At 34.4% G+C, this 17,500-nt stretch overlaps 1 protein-coding gene across 2 annotated transcripts in view; it reads left to right on the forward strand.

The window, feature by feature from the left end:
- ChT (choline transporter) overlaps window positions 1-17,500 on the forward strand; it is a 104,228-nt gene that overhangs the window by 30,334 nt on the left and 56,394 nt on the right. The gene's annotated exons all lie outside the window — the stretch shown is intronic.

Here is a 17,500-nt window from a genome sequence, read left to right on the forward strand (position 1 = left end):
TCTCAGCCCCACTCTCACCGGAAACCAATCGCTCACTTCATTTCCTATTCTAACACATGCTTTACTACCTTTGTATAAACTTTTCACTGCTTGCAACAACCTTCCACCAACTCCATATAACCTCATCACATTCCACATTGCTTCCCTATCAACTCTATCATATGCTTTCTCCAGATCCATAAACGCAACATACACCTCCTTACCTTTTGCTAAATATTTCTCGCATATCTGCCTAACTGTAAAAATCTGATTCATACAACCCGTACCTCTTCTAAAACCACCCTGTACTTCTAAGATTGCATTCTCTGTTTTATCCTTAATCCTATTAATCAGTACTCTACCATACACTTTTCCAACTACACTCATCAAACTAATACCTCTTGAATTACAACACTCATGCACATCTCCCTTACCCTTATATAGTGGTACAATACATGCACAAACCCAATCTACTGGTACCATTGACAACACAAAACACATATTAAACAATCTCACCAACCATTCAAGTACAGTCACACCCCCTTCCTTCAACATCTCAGCTTTCACACCGTCCATACCAGATGCTTTTCCTACTCTCGTTTCATCTAGTGCTCTCCTCACTTCCTCTATTGTTATCTCTCTCTCATTCTCATCTCCCATCACTGGCACCTCAACACCTGGAACAGCAATTATATCTGCCTCCCTATTATCCTCAACATTCAGCAAACTTTCAAAATATTCCGCCCACCTTTTCCTTGCCTCCTCTCCTTTTAACAACCTTCCATTTCCATCTTTCACTGTCTCTTCAATTCTTGCGCCAGCCTTCCTTACTCTCTTCACTTCTTTCCAAAACTTCTTCTTATTCTCTTCATATGACTGACCCAATCCCTGACCCCACCTCAGGTCAGCTGCCCTCTTTGCCTCACGTACCTTGCGCTTTACTTCCACCTTTTTCTCTCTATATTTTTCATACTTCTCTATACTATTACTCTGCAGCCATTCTTCAAAAGCCCTCTTTTTCTCTTCCACTTTCACCTTCACTCCTTCATTCCACCATTCACTGCCCTTCCTCATGCTGCCTCCAACAACCTTCTTGCCACATACATCACTTGCAATCCCAACAAAATTTTCTTTTACTAACTTCCATTCCTCCTCTAAATTACCAGTTTCTCTTACTCTCACCTCATCATATGCCATTTTCAACCTTTCCTGATATTTACTTTTTACCCCCGGTTTTATTAGCTCTTCAATCCTCACTACCTCCCTTTTACATCCACCTACTCTATTCCCCCACTCTTTTGCTACAACTAATTTTCCTTCCACCAAAAAATGATCAGACATACCGTTAGCCATACCCCTAAACCTGTGAACGTCTTTCAATCTTCCAAACATTCTTTCAGTTACCAACACATAATCCATTAATGCCCTTTCTACTACTCTTCCATTTGCCACTCTTACCCATGTATACTTATTTTTATCTTTCTTTTTAAAGAAGCTAGCACTTATTACCATCTCTTGTTCAACACACATGTCTACCAGTCTCTCACCACTCTCATTTTCACCTGGTACGCCATACTTACCAATGACACCTTCTACCTCTCCAGCGCCCACTCTAGCATTTAAGTCACCCATAACAACTACATAATTCCTTCTACCCAGTCCTTCTACACACCTAGTTAAATCATTCCAGAACTCATTCCGATCTTCTTCACTTTTCTCACTACCTGGCCCATACGCACTGACAAACGCCCAATATTCCCTACCCAACCTAACCCTTACCCACATTAACCTAGATGATATCTCCTTCCATTCCACTACTTTACCTGTCATCCATTCACTCAGCAATAACGCCACACCCTCTCTCGCTCTTCCCCTTTCAATCCCAGACACTCTACCAGACATTTCACCAAACATCACTTCACCCTTTTCTTTCATCTTTGTCTCACACAAGGCCAATACATCCATCCTTCTACTTCTAAACATACTTCCAATCTCACATCTTTTACTCTCTATCGTACTACATCCACGCACATTTAAACACCCCAAAACTAGAGTGCGGGGAGCAGTCACTCTCCCCCCAGCTCCATCTCCTTGTCGATGTCTCGCAGGAATTTTTTACAGGAGAGGGGGTTCCCAGCCCCCTCGTCCCGTCCCTTTTAGTCGCCTCTTACGACACGCAGGGATAACGTTGGCGCTATTCTAATTTTTATATGCCCCCGCGGCCACAGGGGGCATATATATATATATATATATATATATATATATATATATATATATATATATATATATATCATCTCCTCCTACGCCTATTGACGCAAAGGCCTAGGTTAGATTTCGCCCGTCGTCTCTATCTTGAGCTTTTAATTCAATACTTCTCCATTCATCATCTCCTACTTCGCGTTTCATAGTCCTCAGCCATGTAGGCCTGGGTCTTCCAACTCTTCTAGTGTCTTATGGAGCCCAGATGAACGTTTGGTGACTAGCCTCTCTTGGGGGAGTGCGAAGAGCATGCCCAAACCATTTACATCTACCCCTCATCATGGTCTCATCCACATATGGCACTCGAGTAATCTCTATTATAGTTTCATTTCTAATCCTGTCCTGCCATCAAACTGGTACCTATTTAAGGTAGGCGGTAGGCCGGAATCAATTCCCCGACCTGCCATGAGTGACCAAGGACTGTACCAATCAATCATATTCACACCTTTCACAAAAAATGGTTGACCGTGTATATCCATTAGTAGCCTACATTAAAGTTATTAAATCAGACCTACACATAAAGCATGTCTAATGAAACTAATAACTAGGAAGTGAATGGAGAATTATTCTAAGATACACAAACTTTCCCTTGATAATAAACGCCAAATTTTAAGTTTGTTAATTCAATAATCCTGATAAGTCCTGAAACCAAATAAATTCACCCTATGTTTCAATAATGAAATAAAAAAGATAAATTCAATAAATTCGTTCAGTTATTTAAAATATCCTTCATATATTAACATCTCAAACATTCAGAGAGCTCTAAAATATAAAACTTCTGTTCAAATTCATCGATCCTTGTGATTTTATTGTATGAAATTATAATATTCAGGCTCGAACATTTTTTGGAGAGAGAGAGAGAGAGAGAGAGAGAGGAGAGAGAGAGAGAGAGAGAGAGAGAGAGAGAGAGAGAGAGATCTGCTATAAAAATACACCTGTCACAAATCCAACCCCGATTCCCGCTCACATCCATATCCGTTCTATTAACTGCTTAATAGAACGGCTTAACTGCTTAATAGAATGGCTTCGTAAATGGCCAATCTTTTCCTAACGACCCTAATTAGAGAGACTGTCGACTTCAGATATCGCAAGGGTCTCACGGCATTTTTTTTTTTGTCTTGAGTGGCAGCAAATTAATCTTCATCGCGAAAAAAAAATTGATGATTAACGTGCAAAAAAAATACAAGCATATATAATTGAATTTATAAAATTATGACGGAAAACGATGAAATTTGGTCTTAATGACTATATGAGAAGCCAAAAGGTTGGGATAAATATGAGAGATTAAGATGGAAGTGAAATTAACATACAAATTAGAATGATCAAAACCCTCGATTGGATAATCAAATAAATGGTAGACAGGAACATCCGAAACAATGTTTTACATGTAAGTGTGAAGAAATATCTCATCCAGTCTTTGAAATCAAACTAAACCGTTCAATACGTACAATGTTAGCCTCTGCACCTTATGAAAATTCATTATGAATATATTTGCAATAATAATTGTAAAAAAAAAAAATTGAAAAAAATTCTTATGAAGGTATCCAGGGGAGAAAAATATAAAGTCCCACGCATGTAATATTAAATCATTATTTAATGAACTCTATAACCAATATTTACGTTACTTCAAAATAAATACATAACAGAAGAACAGGGTTGATAAATCAATAGGAAATACGAAGTAGTCATGACATATTACTCTTGGTTTTATCTAGTTCCACTATAAATTCCAATCCGGAAAAACTGGCAACCTGTTAATAATCTCGCATATGTGTTTTGAATGAAAACTTATCGAACTACTTCAAGGACAATGGTCATAAATCTTTCGACAGTCCTGACCAGTAATATTTGATTATTATGTAGTGAGGTATGAAATGTTAAAAATTAGAGTAGCCTATTGTATTTAAAGAGATTCTAAAAAAACAGTGTCTTTTATTTCCCGCAAAGAAAATGTTGAAACAATGAAAGAAAAAAAAAGAAAAAACGGATTCGTTTAAAATTCTTTCTTAGAGGATTTGGAAAACGATGCCAAAGCCTTAAACATTTTATGACTTACAGCACATGCCATTTAATTACGTATAAGGAACCAAATACACCAACAGATGCGTTAATCATAAGAATTTTTTTCTTTATTATTTGCAATTGCAACGAATAATACAAGTATAAGAGTACAAATACAGCACACGAATTATCCGTTGGTTAAAATGTAAAAGTTCCGATTTCAAATATGTGCTTAGTATCTGTTATTGTAATCATTATAAAATCTATGAACGATTCAAAAGGCATAGCTGCAAAACTATAAGGTAAATAAATAATTCCAGAACCAAAGAAAAAAAAAAAAAAAAAAAACAGTAATTATACCATTCTCATAAGGAGGAGTAGTTCTTTGCATAACTTTTCTAAAGTGAAAACATCTGAAATGCATAAACGCAAAAAATAAAATACGTTGTCATCTCACATAATTTTCGTTTGTTTTTGGTGTGATTTATTCAACTATTTTATAAATGCATCATATTTTTATATCATGAAACCCCACATACATTTACGCGTGAAAACTGTGGAAACAAAACTTTTTTCTTTTTTTATACCAAACTAGTCGTGGAATATTAGCCTTCTGTCCTCACTCAATTTATACGTGACCCTAAAGTGTATAAGACATGTTGTCACAGAGGTTATGCATATATAATATTTGAGAGAGAGAGAGAGAGAGAGAGAGAGAGAGAGAGAGAGAGAGAGAGAGAGAGAGAGAGAGAGAGAATTTCATGTTAATTAAAATATAAGCAAATAAATCTCTACAGAAATTCAAAAACATCTTTAGTGACTAAATAAAAATATGGTTATATTTTACTGTAAACATCAATTATGTAATTTCATCAGCAGAACTTGCTAGGAGTAATCTTTTAAGTCGTAAAGAGACTAAGGTATCACGTGCTTTTAATTTCTAGCATAATTGCACTAGTGGAGATGATTAGTAATTGGACTTTTTCCGATAAAAAAAAATGTTCCGTGATAAAGGTACTGCACCGTATTCTGAAGCAATTAAGTAGCATCAAGTCGGTGTTTTAATTTTAACGACTTCATTCCAAAATCCTTATGTTATAAATAATTCTATAGCAGAAAAATACAATTAGGAAACTGTTTAGTAGTCAGTTTATCTAGTAGGCAAAGAAAGTAGAGACTAAAGTGGAAGGACATCAAACCTGTAACAAAAATCCCAGCTCGAGCCATCATAGTCGTGCGCCATCCGAGTCATAGTTAATATAACCCTACTACTTCAAGTACGCAATACGATCCTGCTTAGGAATATTTTGATTCCGAAAGATAGGGTGAGTCTGATAAAGGCAGCATAAATGGAATAAGAGGAAAGGTTAAAATTGGGTGTACAGAGGGAAGGGAAGCTAATACTATGCTATGAGCCTTCTCGTCTTCTCTTTTGCCTTTCAGCCAAAGCGGTACAACAATATATTGTTGGGACTTGGTCGTTTAAAGAGGACAGCGCTAGAAGAGAGAGAAATAATATCTCCCCGATATGATAAAGAGCATGTTTCTGACTATATATATATATATATATATATATATATATATATATATATATATATATATATATATATATATATATATATATATATATATTTACTAAATATTATATATATAATATCAAACACAATGGCATTTAATACAGAATTCCACCTTTGGGATGTATATCCACTGGAAATTCACTATTGATAAATGCTTCTTGCAGGTAAAGTCCCTGCAGGCAGTGTTTCGGCTCAGGGCATAGGTTCGAATCCTTGCCTAGCCAGAAGCATTTATCATAAATAAATTTCCAGTGGATATAAATTTCTAAAGGTAGAATTTGATATTAAATGCCCTTGTGGTTGGTATTTACATTGATTAAAATCAAGAGATTTAGTACATATCTATATCTATATATATATATATATATATATATATATATATATATATATATATATATATATATATCCTGTCACGCTCATGGGGAGTAGGGAGCAGTAATACACCCCCCCCCCCCGAGGTACTTTCAGAAACACTCCCACAAATTGCCGAACCAGCGGGTTTAGTTAGGAAAGTGGGAAGGGTTGAATCTGTGTGTGTGTGTACTTGTGTGTGCTTATCTAAGTATTTAAACAGTCATTTTAACGGCTTGGGTACACTAGCATACCATAATGAATTAAGGGATTACTCTCTTCACGTGGCGAATAGGTTGCCTCTTAAAATGAGAAAATTAACATGATGGTAGAAATAATAAGTAATTTTGAAATAATGAAACAATGAAGTATTAGCTTGACCTCTGCAGTTGTGCTTTAAGAAAATTTTGGAGAAATTATTTTGAAAATATGTACCTACACAATTTCAAAAAAATATTCTATAGCATTAAAACTAAAGGAAATTTAAGCGAATAGATGAACACGAACACAATTAAATACATGAATAATAGACATGGATATCAGATTGTAGCTTGATTATACGAGATCTTAAAACTATTCTCCGCTGAATACTGTTATTGTCAAGAAAACTTCAAAGCTCATTACAAAGGGGATAGTAAAGCATAATATAAACCCAATTGTCACAGTTCTTTGTTTCCATGGCTGAACTGTAAGGCAGTGTTACCAATCTCTCTCTGCACAAAACGTATCCTTGGTAACACTGTGTAGCAGCTCTTTCTGCTGTGAAACAGATTGCCTTATTTAAAATAACAACTTTGATTGTCAAGCAACCAGTGCCTCCGTGAGCTTTGTGATTCTTCACACAATTCAACCTCCACACTAACAATACGTAAAGTAAAAGTCATGAATTCAAACAAGCTATAAGTTCACGTTTCGTCTGCTACTTCAAGGAATTTAAAAAAATACAATTAGAGATGAAATCAAGCGATGTCCGAATGATCATTAACACAATCCTCGTAATATGACGTTTCATATTTTATATATAAAAATCTTCAACAATCGGTATTTGTTCGTTTGTTAATTTCGAGACCTACATACTTATTTCACTATTTAAATTTTTTAGAAAAAAAAATTCTTCAAAGCAGTTACATAAACAAGAAAAACTGGCTTAAAATATTGTAATTCTGACTTTTAATTAAAATATTTTGACGTATGCAAAATTCTTGAATATCCTTTTTAACTTTTACTGGATGAACACTGATGATATATTGTCGACACACTATTTAAATTACACCTTTATTTACACTGATATTATAATTTAATTATACGAAAATTAAGTAAGGTAATAATTTTGCTCTTAGAGGCCAACTCATAAAACACAAGAGAAACGTCATTTAGTGACTAAAGATTTCAACTTTATGTAATGATAACGACAAAATATAGCACTGTATTCAGTAACCATAATCAGTGTAATAGTATGAAAATAGCGAGTGAATGAACATGTCTCCACATAGCACTATCGGTCATGTTATTATTCTTCTAAATCAATGACCATTATACAGGCCTTTGGTGCAAAGTATCCATAAAGACCAGAAAGAGCAATGTGCTATCCAGTCCCCTTTCCAGAGAGCCAGCGTCTATTGCAAGATAAATCCAACCAGGTAAAATGAGTCCACCTTTGCTCCGGAATAGGTTTGGGAAGCTATATATTTACTGTTCTTCAACAGTGGATTTCACCTAGGGTTTATAGATTGCATAACTTTCCATAGGTTGTTTGAAGGTACCTAAATGTAAGGCAACCTCACTCTGTCTTTAATATAAAAGATCTGCAACCGGATATAGTTTACCTTCATCCCCGGGAGCAAGAAATATTATCATAAGCCAGATTTTAACCCTTGTTTGAAGAGCTGAATGCTATAAGCTAACGGGGCCCAATAAAGAAAGCCACATAGTGCAAAAAATTAAGTGAGATGTGAAAACTAAAAGTAAAATATAAATATAAAGATAAAAAACATGAAATAACAGAGTAAAATGAAGATACAACAGATAAACCATGAAATGAAATTCATATCAACACTAATTAATTTGCACTAGGTTTGAACCTCTGAAGTTCCACCCATTCCACCACAAGATAAGGAAAATCCTACGTAATTTGGTCACAAAAGAAATAAAGCTTCTACAATATTCTGTTGTACTGAGATTCTCACAAAAAAGTAAATACCAAAAGTGACTCCATACCTAATGCTACGCGTTAGAAGGTAAAGCCTGGAAAGGTCTGAATACAAAGGACAATCGGAAATTTGAAAAATCGTATACAGCATAATAAATTACCTAACGCAACGACGGTTTCTGACATTAACGCTGATATTAAGGATATGTAATTGAAAAGACTTCAAATTTCCAAATAACGATTGATATTGAGGTTCAGTTTTTGAGTAACATACAACAGAATAATATTCAAACCATGACAAAAATATATAAAACGTTCCTTCAGGACAAACTGCTTCCAAAAATGTTTAAAGACTTTCTCAAAATGCTAACATATTGTACAACCGAGTATGAGATATCCCGGATATGTTTCTCAAAAGTAATTGCCATCCTCCTTACGCATTTGTCCTTCAAAAGAAGAAAAAAATAATAACTTCGGATTCATTTGAATGTAGATCCATCGATATCTTTTCCAAGTGACGTCAATCATAATGATCACTGCAAGACACTTGATTACCAGGTCAAGTGGACAGGCGTCACTTCGGGTAAGAGATTCAATACTTGGCATTGTTATCAGCATTTGTCATATTAAAGTTTCGATCTTTTCATAGTACCTTAGAAATTTGTACCTTGCCCTTATTGTGGGAGCATACGCTTACACACATAATCATCTGTTGTTTCCTTCGATATAAAATTTGTGAAAAGTAGTGTATTTTGAAGATTTCATCTTTAGTGAATCTAAAATTATGTCAAAGACTTTTGTCATACTAAAAGCACCAATACACCCAAAAATCTTTTTGACCATAAGAACTATTTCTTCCTCGATCTACATCTTATGGACAAAATTACTCCTACTTCACTTTCTAACCTAAACCTATTTCAAGACCTGGTTCTCCCATTTCTTTCCTGAAATAATTATAATTATCAGTTATTTATCAGTTATTTATTGAAGCTATGAACTGTTTGCACCTTAACTACTAAGACGAACGGATAAATAATAAAAGTACACAAGCTATAGCCCACGACACTGTCCAGTGCTGACATGCTTAGTATTTCTCTATCTCGATCACTTTAGTTATAGCTTTGAGACAATATGGAATATAGTTCGTTCTCAAACTCGCCAATATTCCACAAACCTCCAGGCAGTCTCCTAATTGCTCACGCCCTTAAAGGATTTAAGTGAACTAATGATCCGATCTCTCTTTTTACAATTTTCTCTTTAATTAGAATGCTTCTAGTTTTAATACAGGAGAGTTGGTACATTTTGGGTTTTTGAACAACTCAATAGAGTTTAGAGCTTTCATCAAATATAAAATACCGGCAATTGAATTGCCGAAAGTTTCATTCAAGCTATTCCGCCATGATATTTACAGAGCATTTGAATGTGGCCCCTTATATTAGTGAGGGGACTGAACTAAACTTCAACATAATCGAAAACAATACCAGAACTTTTATTTCCTTAGGTCTGGTGACACTCCCCACCACTTTTAATTGCATAGTTTTCGACTAGAATTTATTTTATTTTTTTCGTTATCTAATTTCCACTTCGAATTGCTCCCGATAACCACTAATATATATATATATATATATATATATATATATATATATATATATATATATATATATATATATATATATATATATGTATATATATATGTATATATATATATATATATATATATATATGTATATATATATGTGTATATATATATGTATATATATATATATATATATATATATATATATATATATATATATATATATATATATATATATATATATATATACCAAAATGATAAATTCTATTAATTACTCAACCTCTTCACTGTAAATGGGAAATTTTAATAAGAAATATCTTTGAGAAAACCTTACTAAATAAATATACAGATAATTGAGCTAAAGGATCAATGTCGGTCTGATAAAAAGAGCTACTCAAGTTACCATGATAATGAAAACCAAGAATTCTGTAACATATCGAAGGATTGTTCATGGTTACAACCATATTTGTTTTTAATGTGTCAATAGAAGGAATTTCATTCCCAATGATATCTAGGACGACAGTGCCTTAACTTTTTTTATAACAACATTCTTATCAAAATACTAATTATGGTATATGTACAGCGTTTTGAACAATGATAGCAAAACTACTAAAGTGTATAATGAGACCAGTAAATCGTAAAACAATAACCGAACTTTGGGAAGCAATGTGACGTCAATAAAAATATTATTCGAATTACCTTAAGCTACCGGATTATGGAAGAGTGAATGTCACATTTCGGCGGTAAAGAATGGTTTCAAGAAAGGATAAATAAATTTAGATAGACAGAGAATTAATTTCTATAGTCACATCAATCTGTGAAAAAAAAAAAAAAAAAAAAACACGTTTTAAGGAAGCAGGGTATAAAACGTCGAAATGCAATATTTGGACCTTTTAAAATATCTAAACTCATTGGAGCACTATAAATGAAGGTGAATTCCTCATTATAGTTTTCTAGCGGTTTTTTTTTTTTTTTTAATCACGCTGCTAATGTAACAATGTGAAAATTAATCTCTATTCTTTTTCATGACTGGGATCCATATCTTATTAAGTCTCTTTTTGGACGGAGTAAATATTTTGCTAAATCACAATCTAAAAATATAATATACATTAAAAAATCATCAAATTAATAGCAAACCGATATAGCATAAAATAATAATAACGCAACTACAAGCATAACAATTTAGTGAAAATAGCATGCAAACTTCCCTTTGAACAATTATAAGTATCAGATAGGCATAAACATTAATTCACAAAGAAATAACAGACTAACAATTTACAAAACCCTAATCAAAAGGTTACAATTGAAAAAGGTCAATATGAGGAGACTGATGCGTAACACACGACTTCAGATAAGAGATACAGCACGGATTTATAGATTCGGCCAAAGTTGGAACCATATCTACAGACTTATCTGGGATGTTCTTCAAGGATTTATTGAATTTCGATTAAAACTAACTTGCTTTCGGTAAAGAGAGAGATAGTAACGTTGCAATTGAAGTGTATCAAAACAAAACTTTCATTATTTATATGTTTTTTTTTCCATGCTCAAGACCAATATCAGTTCGAGTGTATGGAAAAGTACGTATGTATGTGCGTTAGAGAGAGAGAGAGAGAGAGAGAGAGAGAGGAGAGAGAGAGAGAGAGAGAGAGAGAGAGAGAGAGAGAGAGAGAGAATAAAAATACCTACTTGTTAACAGAAGTATTGGTATATGCAACATATTCCATTTCGCGATCACAATGATTACACAAACAGCCACATATATAATTGAGTACCAAAAAGATAAACGAGGCAGTGAAACATCAATACAGAAGTGCAAAACAAGAGATATGATGGAGTCGAGTGTTGTATAGAGCCTAAAACCACTCGGGCAAAACAATGATGAAGGTATGATTCGTCCAACATTGAAGAAACCACAGATCGGATGATCAGCACGTAAAAGATATGAAGCGATCCATAAGAGCAAAATTCCCTTTGGAAGTCTAAAGCCAAGGCACTCTTACACGACAAACGACATTCATGTCACCCATTGCTAAAGTAGCCAAATAAATTTCTTCGTGATGAGAGTGCCATTGAAATAAGTCAGTCGGGGGTGATAATCCCATTTCAAACAGAGCGCAAAATCGTCTTTAAGTGCGACGTCGGTTGCTCCACTCATCGACCGACGGGATAAATAAAGGGATGGAGAAGGGATCAGACAGAATTTGCATAGGTAATTTTATTGGATGTTGAGATGTGACGACGAGAGAAGGAGATAAAGATACTTGAGGAAAATAGACATGCCAAAGAAACTAACGTAAACGTTGAAAGGGCAAATGACGATAGTGGAGAAGAGAAAAAAGATTAATGAACACAAATGAGAGAACGCATTAAGGGAATGATCTTTGAGACAAGAAATGTCGCGTCTAAAAGGCAGATTAATGAATCCCATGGGGAGTTCAGTTCAATGTCGATTATAGGTACAATCGGTTCGGCTAAATACCAAGCATGTCAAGCTAGTAATGGATACAAAGAACTTTCATTAAGAGATAAAAAAAAGAAACAATAAATTTATGCAACAGAAAATAAACTAGAGAAAATTTCAGGAGAAAATGGGTAAGAACCGTAAGAAGAATAAAAATAGTGTACAATTAAGATGAAAGATCAAGAAATATCCTTTTATGATGACCAAAAGGAGACAAAAAGAGGTCATGAAAGGGGACCATTAACAACAGTTATCCTACAAGTACAAAGCGGACAATTAAGGAGAAACAGGCACAAAAATAACCGAATTTACGGTTAGATAAAGAAGAAAACTGCAGCATCTTTTAAGAGTACGAGTGCCTAAATGAAAAAAAAATTATTCTGGGAAACGATAAATAAGGGATTTAGTTAATAGAAGTAGCTGGATGATAACAAAGTTAAGAAGATAACAAAGGGGGTAATAAAAAAGATTGAGAATTATTGTAGAATAAAATACCAAGACATAGGGTAAAGATGAAAAGGATAGAAACAAAAACATGATGGTAAGAAAGCCAATAATAAAAGAAAGGCTTTAAACAAAAACGATTACACTGGAATTGAAGGAGAGAGAGAGAGAGAGAGAGAGAGAGAGAGAGAGAGAGAGAGAGAGAGAGAGAGAGAGAGAGAGAGAGAGAGAGAGAGAGCAGAACTTGAAAACGATACGGAAACTAAATTGGTAAAGCTGAACCAAGATCTAAGTAAAATGAAAATGTAAAAGAAAATCAAAGAATTTTACTCATATAAATACCTACGGAATTTTTCTTTTATTTTTTGTTGTACAACCACGAGGAAAGATTAATGAATGGCGATTGACTACAGGCATATCAAAAGAAACCACAAGCCTTTTTTTCTTAATTTAATATAACGCAAATGTACATGTTTGTATTACCGTAACGTACAACACTCGAATAGATAGTATTGAGACATTATTATGATTATTTCTCGGGCAATCGAATCATGGATCGACATTAAATTATTCGTTTAATGACATATTGCACCTACAATGAACTGCCGCAAATACACCATTTCCCGAATCATTAAAAAGTGAAACTAACTGTGAAATAGTCGTTCAAATATATATCTATCAATCTATCTACAGACAGACACAAAATGAGAGAGAGAGAGAGAGAGAGAGAGAGAGAGAGAGAGAGAGAGAGAGAGAGAGAGAGAGAGAGAGAGAGAGAGAGAGAGAGAGAGAGAGAATCACCGACCAGAATGCGTTTTGTTTATACTATTTTTATATTGCTAAACCTTGAAAAGAGTACCGAAGAAGGTCACGAGCTATCTTAAGAACAAAGCACGTATCACATTGCAGTCCCAAACAGACTTGACTTCAAAGGTCAGCAACGACTCGGATACAAATGATCCTATTTCATCTCATGATGCCTCTGTAAGTGGGGGAATTGACGTGCTACAGGCGGAATGATCGTTATTCTGTATTGATGGTTTCCTTATGCAAAATGCGCCGATGGTTTTCACCGAAACATCTGGGGTCTAAGCTCAGGGGAATCGGGTGGCATTATTCCATCTATTGTCGAATAAAAAGGTACCGGTTGATGTTACAACAGATGCCAGGATACACTACACTGATAGAACAAGAAAACGAACATCGGTACAATTCATATCAGCATGAATTGCTTATGTTATTATTAGTATTATTCCCTAACATAAAAGACATATAATACAGCATAAACTCTCCTGTTCATCGTTCACCTTAACCAGTCAGAAGATTAGGTCCTTGTAAACGATGACCAATTAAAGTTTATCACAAAAGATTAGTCTGGTAGGGTAATTTCGGTCTAAATTCACAAGGGAATAGTTATTTTACAACATAATAATTGCGTTCTCTCTCTCTCTCTCTCTCTCTCTCTCTCTCTCTCTCTCTCTCTCTCTCTCTCTCTCTCTCTCTCTCTCTCATATAATATTTGCAAACAAACACACACATCCATATATATATATATATATATATATATATATATATATATATATATATATATATATATATATATATATTTGTGTGTGTTAGTGCGTACACATGTGTATGTACACACGCACACATAAACATATATATATATATAATATATATATATATATATATATATATATATATATATATATATATATATATATATATACAGTATATATGACTCGATCAGGTGAATCAATACCCAGGGAAAAATGACCCCCATCCAATTAAAGAAATAAAAAAAAATGCGTAGAGGATGATTTTTAAGATTAGAAAATCATTGAATAAAACAGACCAAAGAATACGAGCCACTACACACACATAAATCATAGAAATCAATATTCTTCATGACACGCATGCGCATGCAAGGTTTGCGTGACTATGTGCGTGTGTGAGTATGCGTGTGTGTGTGAATGGTGACATACGGTGCACCATTGACACACATTCTTATCGATTTCTTTTTGACATAATCAATATTTGAATGGACAAAAAGGGAGACACCGCACACCGCTAAATAATTGACTAGGGGTGAGAGTCCACACAGATGACACAGTAGTAGTTGCTGGTGATGAAGGTGATGATGATGATGATGATGATGTTGGCGATGGCAATGCTATTTGCTGCAACATCACAGTTATTGATAGAAATGATGGTGTGGATGACAAGAGGAGATTGCTCTGTTGATGTAAAGCAAGCTCGTGCTGAGAACATATCCTAGGTTATTCCCCATAAGAAAATAACCTTTTTTTAAATATCCATACATCTGCTCTACTCAAACAACATACAAAAATTTCAATGGAATTACAGAAACCACTGCTTTCCTTGATTGTAAAGTTAAAAAAGTATTACTTAATAATTTTTACAACACCAATAAAGAATTATTCCACTTCAAAAGAACCTTCACATAACTAGACTTCTGTGTTAAAAGAAAAAAAAAAGTGCAAACGAAGTGTCAGACATTTGAACATTACTTCTATTGTAGGTTATGTTGCAAAGGTGGACGATTTAGTTTTGCTTCCAGTTCCTTTAGTCCTTCTGTTCTCCCCTACCCCTCACTTACTCCCTCTCTCTCCTGGGATTCTCTCCCTAACCATGAATTATTAAAATATGTAGGGTGGATTTTGAAAGGGAGGGGTCAGGTGGGGGTCCGCTGGGAAACGCCCATGGACCCTTCCAGGACAAGCCCGTCCAGAGATGAGCGCTTTATTCACATCGATTTTTGTTTAGTTACGGTGTATGATTTCAAGTGCATTACATCTAGGTGGCTCTGTGGGGTTGGAAAACAAAGCCCATAAAGGGGACACAAAAATAACAAAAGGTTATGCCCTTCTCTTTGCTTTCCTGATAGTATCTCTCAATGGGGCTGATAATTCAAAACTAAGCTATGTGCAGTAGTGTTCTTATTGACCTTTTGGTTTCAGGGCAAAGTAATCCGATATAATTTTGTAATGATTCGTGGTAGCACCCAGTAATCCAAGAGGAAGCAAAATGGCGTGCCTAAATGGACAATTATTTTCTCTTACATCATAGCTACTAACATTTAACGTACAACTCTCTAAATTAATGCTATATCTTAATTCTTTATTATCATCCACAACTAATTTGATTTTCCAGTTCTGTTTAGCACCTGTGGCTAATATCAGTTTCAATCACTATTTTCCCCCAGATATTACTTTGAGGATCAGTTTTAGGTACTGTATAAACATCTTAACATTTTGTTTACGCACGTAAAGTTTCGGCGTTAATAAGTGAATAACAAAAGCGAATTTTCTTTTTGGATAATTATATCACAATAGTCATATCTTCTTTTTATATATAACAATGATATTTGCACTAAATCTTACCAAGATGCTCTTTACGTAAGAAACTTAACGATCTCCCTTGAAATATTCATGGTTTTCCTGGTTGAGTCCGTCGAGTACATTATTTATATGGCGAATCAGGTTTGTTAAAAATGCATTGTACTGACTAAATGTCAGGGAGAAGCGACTCATTACCTTTCAACAATCATCATATTTAACGTTATCATCAATTCATGTGGCATAACTCTCAATAATTTGATCAAGTCAACCTACCTCATAAATCAGGATATGAAAATAATAAATACTGATGGCAAATTAGACCTAAAAGCATTCAGTAACATTTCCCTTTCCAACTAAGGGGAGCTGTCTAAACATACATGGGCGTATTTATTACAAATGCATAGATGCACAGCATAGCTCATGTGCCAGAGAAGCCTTAGGTGGAAAATTTAAAAATTCATTCTAATGTAGTAGATAGTATCTTAAGTTCATGATAAATTTGACTCTTCCCTCAATGCTGATATGAATGAAATAGTTTGAATAATGAATATGTTAGTCAAATTTCAATAAAAGTATATATTCAAAACATAAGATAAATAATCACACACAGACTCACACAATATACAGTATATTCAGGAAGGAGTTAACGGGACCTCGTCTCTCCTAAATTATTCACAGCGTGTATAGAAGTTTTTCAGAATTTAGATTGGGGACTGTAGAAATTAACATTAATGGGGAATGCCTTAACAAGTTAAGATTCGCAGCGGACATAGTTCTATTTAGTGAATCATGGTAAGAATTGCAAAAGATGATGGAAGATTTGAAATGAGAAAGCAGAAATGTACGACTGAAAATTAATGAGTAACACTCAGATAATGCTTATTCAAAATGTAAAGATACAACAACCAAGGGTTAAAGACAAACCACTAGAGATTGTTAATGAATATACTTACTTGGGACAGACAGTAAGTGTTCCTCCAGGAATTGAGACCGAAATTAAAAGAAGCATAAGCGAGGCATACGGATCTTTTGGTAAATAAAGGGAAATTATGAAAAGTAAAATGCCACTTTCTCTAAAAGGAAAAGTATTTAACCAGATGGTTCTACCAGTATTAACTTATGGGTCAGAAACTTAGAACCTTACTAAACTTAAAACATAACCTAGTTATAATCCAAACAGCTATGAAAAGAATAATGATGAATTTAACACTAGGAGAAAGAAAAGGAGCAACATGGGTACGACAGCAAACTAAAGCAGAGGATCTTCTAACAAGTAATGAAAAGAAATGGACGTGGACAGGACATTTAATGAGAAAGGCAGGTAATAGATGAGCAAAA

The sequence above is a fragment of the Palaemon carinicauda genome, chromosome 44, assembly GCF_036898095.1.
Source record: "Palaemon carinicauda isolate YSFRI2023 chromosome 44, ASM3689809v2, whole genome shotgun sequence".
NCBI classification, from domain to species: Eukaryota; Metazoa; Arthropoda; class Malacostraca; order Decapoda; family Palaemonidae; genus Palaemon; species Palaemon carinicauda.